The sequence below is a fragment of the Xiphias gladius genome, chromosome 11, assembly GCF_016859285.1.
Source record: "Xiphias gladius isolate SHS-SW01 ecotype Sanya breed wild chromosome 11, ASM1685928v1, whole genome shotgun sequence".
In the NCBI taxonomy this organism is placed as follows: Eukaryota; Metazoa; Chordata; class Actinopteri; order Istiophoriformes; family Xiphiidae; genus Xiphias; species Xiphias gladius.
Window position 1 is genome coordinate 25,681,050 of NC_053410.1, and position 19,508 is coordinate 25,700,557.

General features: G+C 39.3%; 1 protein-coding gene across 1 annotated transcript in view; it reads left to right on the forward strand.

The window, feature by feature from the left end:
- The first annotated feature begins 136 nt into the window (after window positions 1-136).
- The window catches only part of ndst2a (N-deacetylase/N-sulfotransferase (heparan glucosaminyl) 2a), a 51,515-nt gene continuing 32,143 nt past the window's right edge, over window positions 137-19,508 (forward strand). The window contains exon 1 of the mRNA XM_040138907.1: window positions 137-278. The gene's annotated coding sequence lies outside the window, so the exon portion shown is untranslated. The remainder of the gene's footprint in view (window positions 279-19,508) is intronic.

Below are 19,508 nucleotides of genomic sequence, written 5' to 3' on the forward strand. Positions count from 1 at the left end.
ACTACCACCAACCAGCCTTAACATGTCCCGAATAGCAGAGAATAATCTGTCTTCCTTTGGACTTTGGTCTGTTAAAACAAACTTCAGATAGATCGTGTTGGGGGTTACATTTTAAACCCTCCCCCGGTATGCCAGATTTGGTTGAGTCCAGGGTTCCAGCAGAACCAAGATGGCGGAGTGAGTAGCGACGCGCTGAAGTTGACTTTTAACTCCAAACGTTGAGACTTGTTGTGCTACCTTCCTCTGCTCGAACCGCTGCCTGCCGAGAACCGACACTGGTGAGTCTGAAATCGCTCACAGACCCCACATGTTGTGACACTGCCTCAGAGCCGAAGCTGCTCCTGGTAGTAGCGGTCGTGGCCACAGTAGCTAGCTGTAGCGTTATCCCAGTGGCCAGGGGACTGGTGTCTGTACTGGGGATCGTACGAATGTGCCAGCACCATAGGGGGAGCAGAACAAGAAGAAGAGAAGGTTGAGGCCGCAGGTCTGTTCACAGGCACGGGCACGGGCACGGGTACGGGTACAGGTACAGGTACAGGCACAGGCACAGGTTAGAGGACCACCCTGAGCCTCTGATACCTGGGGTTAGCTATGCTAGCATTAGGGACAGTCTGGTGAGACTGTTGCCTTACAGCTAGCTGTTAGCATGCTAGCTGCATCCCACGGCGGGTTGTTGGCTGTAGAAATGAAGTTTCCCCACTTTCCTTTCTGCTGCTTTCCAGGTCTTCTTCTTTTTCATGTAGTGAAACTTTGGTCTGATGAGTGTTATTCTCTGCAGCCGCATGTATTCACCAGTGGAGTGGTAAACCTGAGGCAGTGTTTTGGTATTCGACGTTACTCAGATTAGGAGCTGTATCGGTGGGCTGCCGGCCGGGCTGCAGGTTGGATGTTGTGGCCACTGGCTGTCCGCTGCAGTCACGGCTTCTGGCAGTACACCGTTAATCCTCACACAATACGTTTTCTTAGTCTTCGTTTGAGACCCTAACTTTTGGAGCTGAAAAACAAAATCACACCCAACTCCTTGCTTCTGTTTAGTGAAGGAACCAATCGCGGAACGACTGCTGATATGGTCTGTGCGTGGAGTACAGAGAATTATAGTGAAATAACTGTTGAAAGAGGTCTGGGAAAAGGTGTTCTCTTGATCAGACTAGACTACACTAGCGTGGTCTCATTCTCCACTTCCGGGCTAGATGCTGTTTGATGACCGAGTTAAGCATCTTACTGATGCAAGACAAGTAACTTTGTTCTCCTGTAGTGAATATTACGAATAATTAACAGTGATAACAATGATATAATAGATTTTGTGTGTCGAACCGCATTACTTTGAGTAGTGACAGAATTCAGACCAGAGCGTTGTGTGTGTTGAAAATTATCAATTTCTAAAAGTTGACACTGTGTGCTTGGCCAGATTCTTTATCCTCACCTAACCTTCTGAGAACATTTTTACCCCATTTAAATGATAATTTTGTTAGCTTTCCCCTCTACTCCAATGAATTTTGGAGCTTGAGTTTAGGATTAATCATGATAACATGGAAATCTCTGCATTATTGCTGTTTCTTATCCATCCAAAGCAACCTGTGGATTGTGTTCATGCTGCAGTCCTAACTAAGCTGAGCGCTTGTCTGGTTGGTTTGTCCCTATCACCCAACCCTGCTTTGAAGCCTGAGTTGAATTCAGGTCAGATGCTGTCCGGCTTTGGGGAATTGGTGTGTCTGCTGGGGATGGAAACTTCATTTGCTGACATTGACGCTTTAAGTTGTTAACTGACCAAAGACAGAGAAACAGGAACAGGAAGAGAGAGAGAGAGAGAGAGAGAGGCTGCATACATGTGTGTATATGGACAGAAGGAAAGAAGTGAAATGAATCTTTGTTTGGTTATGTTGTGATATAATTGTTATTCTGTGGTAGTGTACGGAACTTAACCAGCAGAGTAATAGTGACTACCAGAAATCAACCTATGAGAGCTGCTGATGAATGGGTTCATCTGGGTTGAACACACGTTTAGTAGTCACTCAACCTGTCGTTTACATATCTCCTGTATGAAAGGGATAAAACTAATACACTTGGGGTTAAGCTTACAGTATGCTTATTCTGTTTCCAACTACTGCATTTGTTTTCCTGGATTTGGAATGTACACGTTCCGGCTTTTGTCTTTAACTCTCTGAAATGGCAAATCCAGTCTCTCAGTCATAGTCAGGTGGTAGTCCTGGTAGATTACTTCTAATGTGAACACCATAATTTTACAGTTTACTTGCTGATTTCAAGACAGAGGATACAATTTTGTTGCAGCGGTTTGTTACCCTGGTAAATGAAACACGCACGCACCAAATCAGCCGTTTGTGTGTGTTTTTAATGCAGTGCTGTTTTTGGTCTAAATGCCTGGTAAAACCTGGAAAAGGTAATCCTACATCAGTTCATGTTATGAACTCTGTGTTCATTACCCTCCACTTTCTTTCTCTGTGGAGCATTAATGTGCTCAGTGAGTTGCATGCTAGTGGGACCATTAGATTTAAAGACACCTTGTTATGGACCAATGTATTTGTCATGAGGAAAATGTAACCCAGTTAATGTAAATCAGTCATAATGTTTGACTCACAACTGTGTGCGTTTTCTGAGTAATAAATTATGAATCATATTTTTTCATTCCAATGATTGGTTTCCTTCTAGAATTCAAATGATGAGTGATGCTCTGAAGTGGTACATTGACAGTGAGGTGACTATAAAAAGCTCATTCCCCTTTGTGACATTCTCCTCTCTGACGACTGATTTGTTCATTTCTGTTCTTGAGTGGAGACCCAGTAACTGTTCAGCTGTAGACCCAGGCCCAAATCTGGCCTGAGAGCATATTAATAATGTCTGAGATAACATGTATAATCACGAGGAAGGCCCTTGGGTTCAGGAGGAGATAGTGTTTTTGAATGAGGGCGAGGCTGTTAAAACCCTGCCCTAAGTAAGTGGACCTACTTGATTCCTCTGGTAACACTGGATTTTAAGATTTTGAACAGCCTTGTAAACATGTTAAATACAACCTGCCAACTGCACAATCATGAATATGGTTTGTCTATAAAGAGAGACAAAAATGAAAGTAAAATGCAAAAGTGAACTTAGTCTAAACCATCAACAGATTGTTTACCTTTTTTTTTTTTTTTTTTAAATTTGTCTTGCATAATTGTGAAAAACATAAAGTTGGGCCTGTTAAAAAAACAAAAACAAAAAAAAAGTCAGGGCCACAGCATTGCACACTTTTTTAAGGTGAGTTATTTTACTCATAAAATTCATAACAACTATTAGATGAAGGCCTGTGCTTGAGTGTAGAGAGCTAGTGTCCTCTAATTAAAATATACATAAACATTCTGATTTCTATCATTTTTGGCTGGACCGCAGTGAGTAATTGATGAAGTTACACCATTGGTTAGCCAAATGCCATGTAAGTGAGTGCTGAAGTTAGACCATTGGCTAGCTCGCCGAGTGTTGGAATTTCCTCATTGGCTGTTGCTCTTTCAAAAAGAATTGATGCAAATGGTTTCTATTGCATCATAGGGGGGGGGGTGTTTACAGGCAATTTTGCCAACTCAGTGGCTTTATCGCTAGATTTGCCAACATTTCACAGGCGTTCAGTGACTTTTCTTCACAAAAGCACCTAGCGACAAATCTAACGAATTTTTGGACAAACCTTAGCTACTTAACGTAGAGGAGAGTTACCAGTGTTGCCCCGCGAGCGGAGGGTCAGGCTTTCCCTCCACAGGCACACCTCTCTATTCATCTTATTCAGTGCACCGCATAGCAGCTGACATAGACTTGAATGAGCTTCTAACTTTCTCTCTGAGTGATAATTTTACAAGTAAATAAAGCCAAAATCAAAGTAAAGCTGTGTCTTAAATTTCTTTGTATGGTAATTTTGTCAGATGATGTTGAGGATATAAAATCAGGAATTAGGAGTGCAGAGCAGCAGCTTGGAAATGACTGCTGGTTAACATGTAGTCTTAATGGGCTGCGTTTCAGTCACTATTTCATACTAGTTCTGTTTTCTGACAACAGAAACAGAAAAACATATAAATGAGAGCAGCTTTATTGGTAATTTAGCTGATTAAAAAAACTGATAAAAGTTTTTTAAATACACCCCACCAAAAGAAAAGGAAACACACACTCATACAAAAGAAAAAACAAAACCGAACAAAACAAATAGCTCCAAAACGAAACTAGGTCTCATTCCCCTTAACAATAATTCATATTAAGCACATTCCCTATGGTGTCAAATAAAAGATTTAGATACACACATCAATTTACATGCACCTTCCCAAAACGAAGGGGGACTAAAAATAAACACACACACGGAGACAAAGGATTTAAATTTCAACATACCCACTGTTTGGATTAGCTTTTTCCATGAAATCTAGTAGGTTACCCAAAACTCTGTACAATTCCTTAGGGGTTTTCCTAAAGTCATGTGTCATTTTTTTCCACTCAGTTCACAGGATATCAGCTACATTTATAAAGAGGTGGATTACTCTTTTCCAGCACAGTGCAATATATTTATTGGCGGCCATTATCTCTATTCTTAGAAACGTCTTGATATTATTGGTAAGGACTGTAGCAGGCAAGGTTCCAAAAATATATCCTCTCCAGTAACTGTGGTCAAGGTTTTCGTAACATTTTTCCTAAAGGAAAACAAATTAGGTAAATTCCGAAACGCATGCATGAAATTTTCACTGATCTTTTATCATCGCATATGTAATATTATACCACAATAAGAATATGCAATATGTATGAATTTACTGGAAATGTAATTTTAAACAAATGTTAAAAGAATGGGAGTGGGTACCTTTTGCAAATCCAGTGAAGTAAAAACATTACAAACCAATGTGTGTCATCACAAAGATGCAAAAGCTCTGTAAATGCTCATTGATTTGCATCATTGCAAAATTGCAGCAAAGTAGTCATTCGAAGACTGTCACTTCTGGTGTGACTCAATCATTGCAGCACTTTTGAGTAACTATGAGAACAGTTACATGTTGAAAATAGAAATTGTTTTTTTAAAAGGACATCTGAAAAATGACATTTAGAGAAAGTTGACATGACAGCTTATCAGTGGATGAGAGAGACTGGGTAAGGCTTGCTCAGGTATAATAATGTTTTGTATCAATCATGATGTGTTGAGAAAAATTCTGCTGTTACCTGGCAAATGTTAGGACGGGTCGAACAGAGGAGAAAATGAAACAGCTGTGGAATATCTTCAAACTGGACTTCACAGGCATCTGTAGCATCACAACCAAACCAAGGCAGTCCCCTGAATTTGTTTGGCACTGTTCTAGTTTTTGGTCTTAACATGGTGCAAATTGGACTACTCGGGCTAAGAAAGGTTAAGAATGTAATATATTACATACAGTGACAAAAGAAAGTATGTGAACCCTTTACCTGGTTTTCTGCATCAACTAGTCGTGGAATGTTATAAAATCTAAGTTACAAGTACAGACAAATACAGTTTGCTTAAGCTTATAAAACAAAAAAACAATTTTAATCTTTGGTGTCTTTATGTAGCACTTCAATTAATTTTAACAGCACTGGTGGAACAGGTAAGTGAGCCCTTGGATTTAATAACTGGTCTAACATCCTTTGGGAGCAACAACCTTAAACAGCTTCTGGTAGCTGCTGAATTTTGGACCATTCTTCCGTCAGAACCGCTTCAGCTTAGCCATATTTTTAGGATGTCTTTTGTGAACAGGTCCCTGAGGTCATTCAACTGCATCTCTATTTGATTAAGGTCTGGCTCAGACTGGGCTACACAAGAAAGTGGATTTTTGTTTGAAGACATTCTGTTATAGATTTACTTCAATGTTTAGGGTCATTGTCCTGCTGCATCAACCTACTTCTACTGAGCTTCAGTTGGCAGACAGTAAGCCTGACATTGTCATGTAAGATACCATAATAAACTTGGGAATTAATTTTCTCCTCCATGATGGTGAACTGTCTAGGCCCAGAGGCAGCAAAGCAGCCCCAAATCCTGATGTTCCCTCCACCGTACTTCACCATTGGGATGATGTTTTCATTTTTGTATCCATTGCCCTTTTTATGCCAAATGTATTGCTGCATGTTCTTCCATAACAATTCAACTTTAGCTTCATCAGTCCACAAAACATTTTCCCATGCAGGTTGTGAAGCTCTTTGGCGAACTTCAGGCGTACACTGATTTATTTATTTATTTATTTATGTATTTATATATGTATTTATCCATTATGGAGAACAGCGGCTTGGTGGTGGACGCCATGCTCCTTGCAACCATGCAGCATGATTTGCGTATGGTAAAGTCATGAACAAAACATCCTTTAAGCCTTTTAACTGTTACTCTGGGCTTCTTTTTTACCTCACTGAATATTCTGCATTGTGCCTTTGGAGTCATCTCTGCTGGGTGCTCGCTTCTAGGGAGAGTAGCAACACAACAAAACCGTCTCCATTTATAGACAGTTTGTCTGACTGTGGACTGATGAATATCTAAACTCTTTGAGATGCCTGTCCAACCCTTTCTAGCTTTACAAATCAACAATTCTTGATGGTAGATCTTCTAAGATAATTTTTTTGCGACACATGGCTCACATCAGCAGATGCTTTTTGTGAACAGCAAATTTTTGAGTGTTTTTTACAAGTCAATATAGCTGTAACCCACACTTTTTCACTGATTGGACTCCAGGTTTGCTAACTCCTGACTCCAGACATGGATGTAAACTGCAACTTAACTGGCAGGTGGAGGCATAAAACAATAAGTTGGTAATTCTAGTTAATGATTGTGGTGATCTGAATTCGCTGACAGTTATGATAACTTCTAAAATCTCTTATTTTAAGGACACTGTCATTCCCACCAAACAAATCTGACTACCTAAACAATAAACCATTTATGACCAAAGAACTGAAAGCCTGCTTGTATCAAAAGAAAGAGGTTTCCCTACAGAGGGACAAAACAAAGATCTCGAATAGGAATTCATGAGGAAGACCAAGCTGGCTAAGCTTAACAATATACACAAAGTGAGGGCAAACTAATGTCTGATAATGCAAGAAGGGCTTGGCAATGCCTTAACAAAACCTTGACAAAAGCTTTTTTAGCTGGTTCAGCGACTCCACCCAGCAATCCAACTGGACTCTTCCTAGTGCCACCTCTCTCCACCAAGCAGTTACCATTTAGGAGTGGCTGCTGACCTCCATCCTGGGATATGTCAACCCCCATAAAACCCCTGGCTCTGAAGGGCTCACAGGCAGGGATCTCAGAGACTGCTCCACTCACCCAGCTGGAGTCTTCACCCAACTGTTCCATGCCCTTCTTGAGTTGTGTTCCTAGCCCATGGAAAGAATCAACCATAATTTCTATTCCCAAAAAAAACAACAAAAAAAAACCAAACACTTAAGACCCCGAAAGACGTTAGTCCAGTTGCACCATCCTCTGTGTTGTGCAAACGTATGGAGAGAGTATTTTGTAATCTTCTCTCCAGCACAGTGGCTGACAAACTGGACCCACAAGCGTTACCTACAAGGCAATCCCAGCCTGACCCTCTTGAACACTGTGCACAGACATTTGGACTCAGCACACCCTCATACCAGGATTTGATTTATGGACTTCTCATCTGCTTTTAATACATTGAAAATAGTTATTACTTTACAGACTTTTAGAGCTGATCAAGAACTGGTTTTATAGATTATGAACTCCTTACAAAACAAGCCACAGCATGTAGTCGACAATGATTTTAAATCCAGTACAGTGGAATTTTGAATACAGGACTCCCCCGGGGCTCTTTTATCTCAAATTCCCCTCTCTATGTACGCAAACTGCATCTCATGCAGCAGTGAGGGAATGACTCCTTTTAAATATGCAGATGACATGGTTTTGGTTGCACATCATAATGACACAAGCTCAGTTCCATCAGTTGGTGAACAACGTAGTCCAGGCTTTCAAAGAAAGTTGCCTAGAGCTGAACATCAGCAAGACCAAAAAGTTGTGTTGTAGGAGCATGGGGAAACTGGACGCACTGCAATCACTCTTTGAACCCATGAAGCTGGGTAGTCAGTTGGTGGAGCAGGTGGAGCAGATCTCCTTCTCTTTAGCATGCTGACTCAAGTTTCCAGGTGGATGCTCTGTTGGGCTTTTATGTAAACTAAGACTTTCAGTGTCAACAAGGATGTCCTAACTATGGCTTACAGGTCACTCATTGAATCAATACTTGCCTAAAATATTTCATCCTGGTACAGTAACATTAACACTGAACACAAAATCAAACTCTCTCGCATCATCAATTAGGCCAGTAAAATAACAGGATCAACCCGAACACCGTTATCTGAGTTATACAGAGTTCTGGAACAAATTTCTGTGGACTGATGAAACAAAAATCAACCTCTATCAAAATGATGAAAAGAGGAAAGTGCTGAGAAAAATTGGAACAGCTCAAGACCCAAAGCCACTGAAGTAGTGGCTTTGGGTCTCCAGCTGTTCACAGTTCTTTCTATATTGATGTAAACCTACTCAAATTAAAGCTGAGACATGGCACTTTAATGTATTATCCATTATCTTACTTCAAAGTGAATGTGCTGAAGCTCAGAGCCTGAGGAACAAAAACTGTGTAACTATATATATGCTGTACTTACAGTCTGAACTGTGTCTGAATGCTCGTTATTAAAATCTACGTTTTTAGCCTAATACATTTCTGACATTTCTAATACTACTTTTCCTCGCTTAGTGTTGTTAACTCTTGGTAATAATCTCTTACCCAGTTTATTTAAAAAATAATTACATATGTGTATACTGTTACTTTGTTTTACCATATTAGTTTGGTTGGCAGTTTTTCAGTTAATGCAAATATTTGTAAAATGTTATAAACTGCACCTAATTTAAAATGTGATTAAATATTTAATTGTTTTATTGATTGACAGCCCTGCTATTAAGACATTCTTTCCTCTGAAAACATTCTGCTTTTTAGCAGCTCCTCTTCCCATGCCCTAGTTTCTGTTATATATAAGTGAAATCTTTATTTTAAAGACTGCATTGAAATAACTAGAATTTCTCACACTACATCACAGTGACAAAAGAAGCACGTTTGAATGTTGGGAAAATAGCAACATGTTGTGATGCTTCTACTATAAGTCTTTGTGCTACCATAAAAACAAAGCCCTTTGTATCATAGTTTGCTATCTGCTGTGTAGTTGCTGTGTTTCTGTATGTTTGCTGTGTCTAAAGCATACTTGCTCTTGAGTTGGAAATAAAGTGCAACAGGGATAGGGCACACATGAGAAAACATGAGCACCTGGAAAATATTGCGTAACCAAATACAACAGGCCCGATACAAAAACTACCTATGTAAAGGTTATAATTTCCAGTTTTTGTTGAGACCAGGTTGTTACTCAATTCTTGTCATTTTGGAGGCCAAAGTTGTTGTGGTTGATAGTAATAGGACGCATTTTGTTTTTTGTGTGCCCAGTTTTTTGTTCCTCTATTTCCAATAATAACTCACAGTGCATTTGTAATCTAACAACAGAAACAGAAAGATCTGTCAGCGATAAAACCTGTCTCATCTGAGTGGCCATAGTCAAACACTAAATAACTGATCAGAGAGTCAAACATAATGTGAAGAAACTAAGATATACTTCACCATGTCTGTGAAAGGCTGATAATCATACACCAACACTTAACAGGCTCAATCTTCCCTGGTTACACTACATTGAGAAACGCTGATTTAAAGTTATCTATCTTGGGGAGGGGCTTGGAATAACTGTATTTTCAGAGGTGTAAAATACAGAGTGGAGTGGATCTGAGAGACAAAGATTAGTTTTTAAATCTTCACTAGTGTGGACATGGTCTGAATGTGGTTGAATGTTTTTGCTAATGGGGTAAGTATTGGAACCAAGTTGTCCCCTTAGGAAAGAAGAACAGCTGTCTTCCGAGCTGTGGTATATTGGTGTGTATTGTCTGTGAGAGCAAGAGAGAGAATATCCCAGGCTTATGCACTGTCAGCAGTGGAAGTCGTCAGTTTATCAAAATGAATGTTTTTTTTTTGTTTTTTTTTTCGACATTACTTTTGAATCTAATTGAATTATTTGGAGACATTTTTCTGTGTTTTTCGAAGCATAATCAAACTGTTCTATAGACTGGTTTCCTATTTAAAAAATAACCGAGGATATACAGTGGGGTCCAAAAGTCTGAGAACACAAATGTGATATCAGTGACTTTGACCGTGGCATGATTGCTGGTGCCAGATGGGCTGGTTTGAGTATTTCCTCAAACTGGTGATCTCCTGGGATTTTTATGCACTACAGTCTCTAGACGTTACTCAGAATGGTGCGAAAAACAAAAAACATCCAGTTGGTGACACTTCTGCGGACAGAAGCACCTTGTTGATGTGAGAGGTCAGAGGGGAATTGACAGACTGGTTGGCGCTGACGAAAAGGCTACGGTAACTCAGATAACCTGTCTTTACAACTGTGGTGAGCAGAAAAGCATTTCAGAATGCACAAGGCATTGAACCTTGAGGCGGATGGGCTATAGCAGCAGAAAACTATGTCGAGTTCCACTCCTGTCAGCCAGTAGTTGAAATCTGAGGCTGCAGTAGGCACAGTTTCACCAAAAGTGGGCGGTTGAAGACTGGAAAAACGCAGCCTGGTCTGATGAATCTGGATTTCTGCTGAGGCACGAAGATGATGGAGTTAGAATTTGGTGTCAACAGCATGAACCCATGGACGCAACCTGCCTAGTGTCAACAGTCCAGGCTGCTGCTGGTGTAATGGTGTAGGGAATGTTTTCTTGGCAGCCTTTGGGCCTCTTAATACCAATCATTCATGGTTTGTGTTCTGCCTTCTCTTCTTCCCCAACGCAGATATGCAGATAGCTAACTCTTCCACGGATGACACATAAGAGTAGTTCTCCTTCATGATCTCTATTCCACATGATGTTCAACAGATGGAGCGAAAAAGGCTGCGCTCAGCACTGGCAAACAAAGCTACAAGCTTCTGCATGACTAGCAGAGAAGAGAACAGCAAACAAACTTGCTAGTTCCTGCTTCCTGTTACATCGCAGGTCAAAGTTCAGCTTAGTAAAAATAACGTAGATTTAAAGTGACCAGCCTGAACTTCTTTGAATACACATTAAAAGGCTCTGAAAACCTGCAGGAACTAGAACAGTTTAAATGCCATAGCCTATCTGGGTATTGTTGCATCCCTTTATGGCCACAATTTACCATCTTCTAATGGTTACTTCCAGCATGATAATACACCATGTCACAAAGCAAAAGTTGTCTCAAACTGGTTTCATGAACATGACCTGAGTTCAGTGTACTTCAGTGGCCTCCCCAGTGACCAGATATGAATCCAATAGAACACCTTTGGGCTGTCAATAGAACAGGATATTTTCAGCATGAATGTGTAGCTGACAAACCTGCAGAAATGATGTGAAGCAGTCTTGTCAACATGGACCAGAATTACAACAAAGGAATGTTTGCAACAATAGTGGAATCCATGCCACAAAGATCTGATGCTGTTTCGGTAGCATAGGAAGGCCCTACCCAGTATTAGTATGGCGTTCCTAATCAAATTCTCAGTCAGTATATCATCGTACATTTTCAAAACACTTCTGTATTACACACACAACACGCAGCCATCTGATTGAGACTTCACTGGGTTACAATAGCTCTCAGGCTCTCCATCTCAGGATTTTGATTAAGATCATAATTTTACTCTGTGGCTTTAGACATGCCATCCTTGATTTCTTTCAATGACTTGGATTGTTGAGAATTCAAATTTTTTTGCATGCAGTACTTTATCAGTCTTCATAAATGATAAATGCTACTTTTCAACTCAAATATGTAGTGGAAACCGTGGCCTAGGATCATTTGACACCAGTAGCTTTGCAGCTATGAGTATTAATTTAGAACACTCATCAGGAGGCTACTTTAGAACACTGGGCTTATCTAAAATGATGTACACATCTGTCAGTCAATGCAGATTTATCTGTTGGCATAATCCATTAGTATGCAATAATATAATTTTTAGGTGTTAGGTTTATGGACTAATGTTTGCTGATTGTAAATGTTACTGACGATTGTGCTACATCAAACAGAATATTGGGAAGGTTAAGGTGTTACAAAATGAGCTGAGTGCATCTACACATTGTGCAGTCAGTAGTAAAATTTAGGCTGTTAGTGTGTGTTTCTACAGAAACAGCAGTTTCAGACCTAGAGGGTGAACTGGTAATTGCGTTAGAACATGTTAAGACACAAGAGGTAGGCTGTAATGAATAGTTTGTGCAGGATGCTTTGCCCAGCCTCGCTCAAACCCCCTCTGGTCCCAAAGTTTGTCTGTCCTATGTCTCCTGTGGCTCACAAGGACTGGCTTTGGGAATGCGTTACACTTAAGTAGCTCATCTCAAAAACATGCTTTTTGTTTTTTTTGTTTGGAATAATGTTTTCTTTAACATCATTGAACCGGTGCTTGGGTTTGTGAGGTTACTGTTAAAGTATTGGTTATATTTTGAGTTAAAACTGTGTTTTCACTTGAAAATAATGAAGCGATTACTCATGAAACATGCAGTTATTTTAGATTTTCTTAACAGTATTCTTGTAGGATTTAAAATTTTTATTGAAAGCCATTCTTATTTCTGGTATATTTATCTTCAGCGATGACTGCAGTCTCTGTTTCGTTCTCTAAAGTGAGGATATCAGGACTTTTCACAGTCAAGTGAATCACCATTTCAGCTGCTCAAGCAGCAGGACACACCTAGATATGCAGTTTCTATTAATTCGTTATATGGTTCTAATTTTATTTTTTATTTGTCATAGGGTTCCAGCTAATGATTATTTTAATTACTGATATTTTACAAAGTAACGTTTTGAAATTATTTTCTACATGATTATTCTGCTTAGAAAGATCCTTTTGCAAAACCATTTCACAAAGGCTTTTAAATATTGTATTTTCAGGGGTGTGCCATATTATTTTAAGGCCAAATCGCCCACCACTATTTCCCAGTTCTACCATTTATCTGTAGTGAGCTTAAACTGAGCTGTAGACTTTGATGATTGTTTCACAATAAAAAATGCATTGGCCCAGTTATTGTTGGTGAGCATAGTTTCAGTCAAGTACAAAGTCTGTCAGTGTAATTGAATCTATTATTTTACAAAAAATGATAATATGAATGTTTTCAAAACCTGGGTGGGGACCATCTGAGTGCAATGGTCTGAGATCAGTTCCATTTCAACTGTAGTCCTAGTGCAGTCACTATCTGTACTCCGACAGGAAGGAAATTCATGTTAACATGTCATGATAACCTCATTAGTGGCATTCAGGCATTGTTATTAAGACCATGGGAGATATAATACCTCAGTGATACACAAGCAGAGAATAACATGCAACCTCAACTTGATACCACTTTTTTTTTTTTTAACAAGAAGGTAGTGGAAGAGGTGGATTAATTATTACCCCTTTGCAACCCGTATGGGAGGCCACGATAGTTTGAGACATGCTTAGGTGGTCTCTTCTTCCTTCAACAGTTAGCCTGTATTCTGTCAGACCTGACAAATTCACTGCCTCATATTTATAATGGGAACTTTGTTTTTGATGCCCACTGCTCATCACTGTATTATTCTGGTATCTTGTCTTGTGCAAACATTTGGTGTTTTGCTTGATAACTGATTATTTATTAAAATAATTTATCAGAATTGTTGGTAGTTAATTTTCTGTCAGTCAACTAATTGATTATTAGACTAATCCTTTCTGTTTAGGATTTTTTTCTACTCCTCATTCGTATCAGTCTCTCAATATAACAAAATGCAGTTCGACAGCACCACAAACTGCAGCCTCCAAAATGACGATTAAGTTGAAGAAAACGCCTCTCCAAAATAGTTTCAACGCAAACTGAACATTATATCCCTTATGTAGGCAAGGTTTTTTTTCTCTTTTCTTTTTTTTCTTACAGGGCTGTTGTATCTAGCTGCATTAGGTATATGGAGGTGGACCTAATAAACTGGATACTGAGTGTATTAGTTTTGAAGCCAAAGGCAGCAACACAATCAACGACATATCCCTGCCAAAGTGACACACACATTTAAGCATTTTTTGATGCCGTGTGAAGATTTTCAGCAGATACCAATAATTATCCAGTTTAAATTGTATATAGAAATAAGTTTGGCATTATAATCACAGAGTGCCCAGCTCAGCTCCATTTGATACTAGAATATTTTTTAGTTGGAAGCAGCTGAAGTTCTGGAAGAAGTGATAAAGTAGCAGGTAAGGATTCACCGATCAATTTCTGAGGCTTCCATTGTGGTTTTATTTTTATTTTTTTGTCTTTTTAACTTCACACACAAATGCTGCATTCTGCAGACTTTCTAATAACGAGAACAGCAAATATAGCACAGTGTTTATAGGATTGTTGTTTATGTGCCTACCCATGTGTAAATAAATCCTGGGCACATCCACAAAGCATAACCCCCACAGTGTGTGATGGTGGTAGAGCTTGTTTCTCCCTATGAATGTGTTTGCGTGGTGGGTGTTCGTGGTTTTATTCATCTCAACACTGCAGAGCAGCGCCAATCTTTTCTGCCTTGTCCCCAAAGAAGACATGACAAATACTGACTAACCCTTCTGTGATTGTTACTGTGGTGTAGAGGGAGTTGGGGGCTGTAACTATTTCTTACCACACATCAGTTGGGTGCAGTGATTTCAGTGATTACAAAAATTCTTATTTTTACTTTTCAAACACTAGCAGACTGAGGTGAAGAAACACAATAGAGAGCAGTAAAAAAAAAAGCAGAGTACAGTGAAGAAACCGTAGAGAGCAGTAAAGAAATTCAGTAGAGAAAAGTAAGGAGAGGATTGACATTCGACTGGGTTTATTTTAGCCTATACTGATCCATTAAAATATGCCCGCATCCTCCCTGATACTGATTCGTAGGATGGTCTTGGGACATCTCTTGAAACAAAAGCATGTTGGCTGTTAAGTAACAGACTGGTGTGCATTTTTGTAAGCTACAGAGGAAATGTCCTCTCGTTGGTCTCTCTGTGTAAACTGACTGATTATTACTATTATTATTACTGACAGGTATTTTAGAGGAGTAGTTGATGTGTACTTGTCTGTGGTTGTGTGTGTACTTAGGGCAAATAGTTGGCTAGTGGTGGATGGAAAACTTTTCCCACAAATAAGGGACTTGCCAGGGTCAAGCTGTGCCTCTGTTCTCCCTTTGCCAACAGAAGTGGAGAGCATCAGTCAGGACTGGCTGAGTCTTCCTGTTTGTTGTCTGGTATTATTAATAGTGTTCGATTTCCTCCACATGCAATACACAGAAAGCAGCTGGTGAACAATACCTCAACTACAAAATGTGACTGAGGAGCAAATAGTTATTATAAGCACAATGTGGCTGTCACTGCCACACAGGATGAAGTGAAGAGGCTTGCTAATGAACAGCGTGCAGTGTGTAGATGAGTGTTAATCGGTGCTGAGCTTGAGGAGAGCAGGTGATGGGATGTGTTTTCCTGCAGAATGATGAACTGAAGGATTAATTGAAAATGAGACATCAAAGTGAAGAGAGAGAAGGGGCCACAAAAAAAAAATCAGAGCATGCATTGATGTCAAGCTTTCACACAATATCTCAACCCCCACCACCAGAGTGGCAACTCAGAGTTGATTGCTGTGCATTGGCATAAGTGCAATACAAAGATGAAAACAAATTGATATCTTGGAAAAACTAAAGACCACTGTAGACAACAACAGTCTGTACGACAGGGATGTCTTGATCCTGATCCTGTCTTGGCCCTGATCCCAATCCGAGTCCTTTGATATTAGGTATCTGCCAATACCGAGTCTAAACCGATACTTATATTTGCTTACAGTGCATTCAGAAGGTATTCAGACCCCCCCTTCATATTTTATGTTGCAGCTTTAGGTTGAAATCGTTTAAAATCGTCTATTGTTTAAATTAATTTCTTCTGTCATCAGTCTACACTCAATACCCCATAATACCCAACTGGAAAAACACGAGTTCAGTAAAAAAGGACTGGATTTTGATGAGCTTTATTTAAGCCAATACCGATTCTTAGTATTGTCTTGAGTTTGTGAAATGGTTTACAGTTTGCTCTGACTCTGACACAAGTGGTAACTCAAGTGGTTAAAAAAAAAAAAAAACGGAGCCCAACAGCGTGAACGGGTAAGCCCATGGGGAAGTGGTATACATGGTGTTTATACAGGTTGTATGAAATGGCTCCGAAATTGCAAGATCGTCTGTGTCCACCATATTTGTATCACGCATTAAGGCAGGGAAGTTCAAAGATAGACCCTAAATGGGGCTCGAGCCATGTATCTACTGCATGTAAAGACACAGAGACCATCCAAACTGGTTAACTGGTGAGGTGTTTTAGGGCAGTAGTGTAGTGTTAATTAAATTTACAAAAATTGTGATGACATATAATGGTCAATTACCCTTTTTCCCATGGCAAAGATGGGACGTTGTCCAAACGAAACTGACGTTAGTAAATAATAACAGTGACTAAATCTCCATACACTATCATTGACTAAAAAGTGCCTAAAATGGAGTCTAAAAATAAAAACTTAAATGAAATCTGCACACCAGCAGTGCACCCATGAACAAACAGGCCAACAGTGCCAGCCTGGACCTAGCTACTGTATGCACTTTACTGCTATGGCTACAGGAGCTTGGACAACATACAGTGACGGGAAAAGAAAATGACAGCAACAGTGGGGCTTGTTCTGAAGAAAATTGGTTGACATTTGGACCCACTTCAGATATAATGCTGCCGAGAAAGAATTTGAGACGTGGGGTAACTTTTTGTCCTGAGAGTATCCGTGTGGCTGCAGAATCACATGGAAGGATACCACAAACCTGAAGAAATACCTGCAGGCACACCACACAGAAATTTAAGTAATCTAACATTAAAATGTTAAATAACATTACATTACTTTTAAAGCCGTATTAAACCAACTACTAAAGTTATGTATTAGGATCTCACAACGACAGGACATTGCTACATTGCCCGCAGATGGGGGTTTAGCCTCACTGAAGAGTCAGTAGCCTACTTTGGCTAACCTTTTGCTTAAGACAAGTTTGTTTATTTTGGAGTTTTAACATGCTGTCCATGGTTAAGAACACACAACTTGATTATCAAACACATTTGATAGTCAGGTGTGGTTGATTTTGAATGGGTCCATGCAACTAAATGCAGTCTATTTGCAACATCTACTGGTTATTAAAGTGCACATTTCAGTCTTTTGGGCAGTAGCAAGGTGTCTAATACTTAGCTTGTGTTTTATACAAAGAGGTTCCAAATACATTCTTTACTACCTTATTTAAATGATAGTGTACAACCTGTTATAAACTATGACTGTATAACATAGCTTAGACTAAGGTCTATAAAATTATAGAGTAAAATCCACACTTTTCTGGCACAAGCCTGACACTGGATACTCAGGACTTTTGTTATCAAACAGCAAGTTGAAATCATAGCAATGATTGACTCAAATTGCAAGAGTTAGATTGCATCGGATTTGATAATGATATTTCATCTTTCAAGACTTCATTGTTTTATCCTCTATCATCTCTGGATGTATTGCTTAAATTAATAACATCAGACCAGCAACCCTCTCTGCAAAGCTGCAATCTAAATCATACAATCAGTTTGATGAAATCATATTTGAAAACAGTTGGCTGAAGTTTGACTCAATTGCTCATTCTTGGTAGTGACTAAAACTAAACTAGAATATTTATGGTTTCCTTTGACTAATACGAGACCAAAATGTCCAGAGTTTTAGTCGACCAAAAACTGACTTAAAATAAGGAGGATGAGGTTGACTAAATATGACTAAAATTAACATGGACTTTTGATCTCAGGACTAAGACTAAATTGGAAAAGAGCTGACAAAATACACTACAGTACCGAATATTCATTATTTACGTTATGTAATACCAAGCTCTAAACATCCCGCCTAAAACAAAATAGTATTGAAGCTGCTCTGAGTGAAGCAAGACAGACACACATGGACATGTATGGCTTCAATGGAACCAGGGCACTGGTGGTAATTTATGATGTGACTGCTGATAGAAATAGCAGGATGAATTCTGAAGTGTATAGGGCTATACCATCTGCTCAGATTTAGCCAAATGCTGCAACATTGATACGATGGGGCTCACAGCACAGATAGATAATGACCTAAAACATACTGTGAAAGAAACCCAAGAGCTTCCCAAAGCGAAGACATGGAATAATTCTTCAATTGCCAAATTAGTCACCTGACTTCAACCCAATTGAGCACACTTTTTGGCTACACCTGGCCACGAAACTGATTTGTCAGTCAATTGTCCAGTTACTTTTGAGCCTCTGAAAATGAAGGATTATGTATAAAAGTGGTTGCAATTTTTGTAAGAGGTGTCAATTGTTCTGTCTGATCAGAACTCTGCACAGACTGAAGTTGGGCCACGCTATGCTGGGAATTAGGTAGGCCCATCAAACTGTATGCATCAGTAAGAAAGCTAAAGGTTTTAATGCAGGTGTAAATGCACACAACACCCATGCAATCAGCACCCTATCGTGTGTGTGTGTGTGTGTGTGTGTGTGTGTGTGGGGAAAGTCCTGTTTGTATAGAAAAGCACTGTATGAATGTGTGTGTGAATGTGGCAGTAGTGTAAAGCGCTATATAAGTGTAAGTAATGATTTAAGCATGCTTTAAATTGCCAGTTTAAAGCATGCCAACTTCACGTGATTTAAATACAAGTAGTGATTTAAAAATGAATGACGCCTGTCCATGGCATTGTTTCCCATGATCTGGAACGCGGTATATTTAATGACTAACCAACTGACGCCTTACTAATCTGCATATTGAGATCTGATGATAATATAGCATAAAGAAAACTAGAATGTTTATTAATATCAGGTGTAAATGCAAAGACCGTGGATTGGATGTGATTATCCAGATACAGATCACATGGTGCAGTTGCTAGCATGACAAACAGCTACCTGTGTGTTCATTGACCTGGTTGGAGGTTTCAAGCTTGACAGTCACTGTACTTACAAATGTAGCCCACATTTGTTGCAATCCTTGGAGTATACTTAAAAGGAAATGTTGGTTTAAACTAGGGTGTCACGCCACAAACAGCCTCTCATTGACTCATTTTCTTAGCACAAAATTTCACATCTGACGTCATTTAAGTTGAAATCACACTGCAGTGCTTCACCATGTTGTGGCACTCGGGTATTCGAGTGATTCAAGTAATAAAATTGAATTTCTTTGCTTCTAAAGACAATAAGTACTGTCCTCAAGAACAGGTGCTGTGTAAGGCAGACTGATGGGGACTGAGAGTTAAACATGAAGGCTATTGCCATTAAAATACAAACCTCAAATATTGTATGTGCAGCAGTTTAAGAAGGTCTGAGCGACATTCCCACTGGTAGTGTTTTTATCACTGCCACTACTGTTAATTGCAATATATATAAATAATATTATTAAATATTAGATTTTTATACAAAGAAACCAATAATTG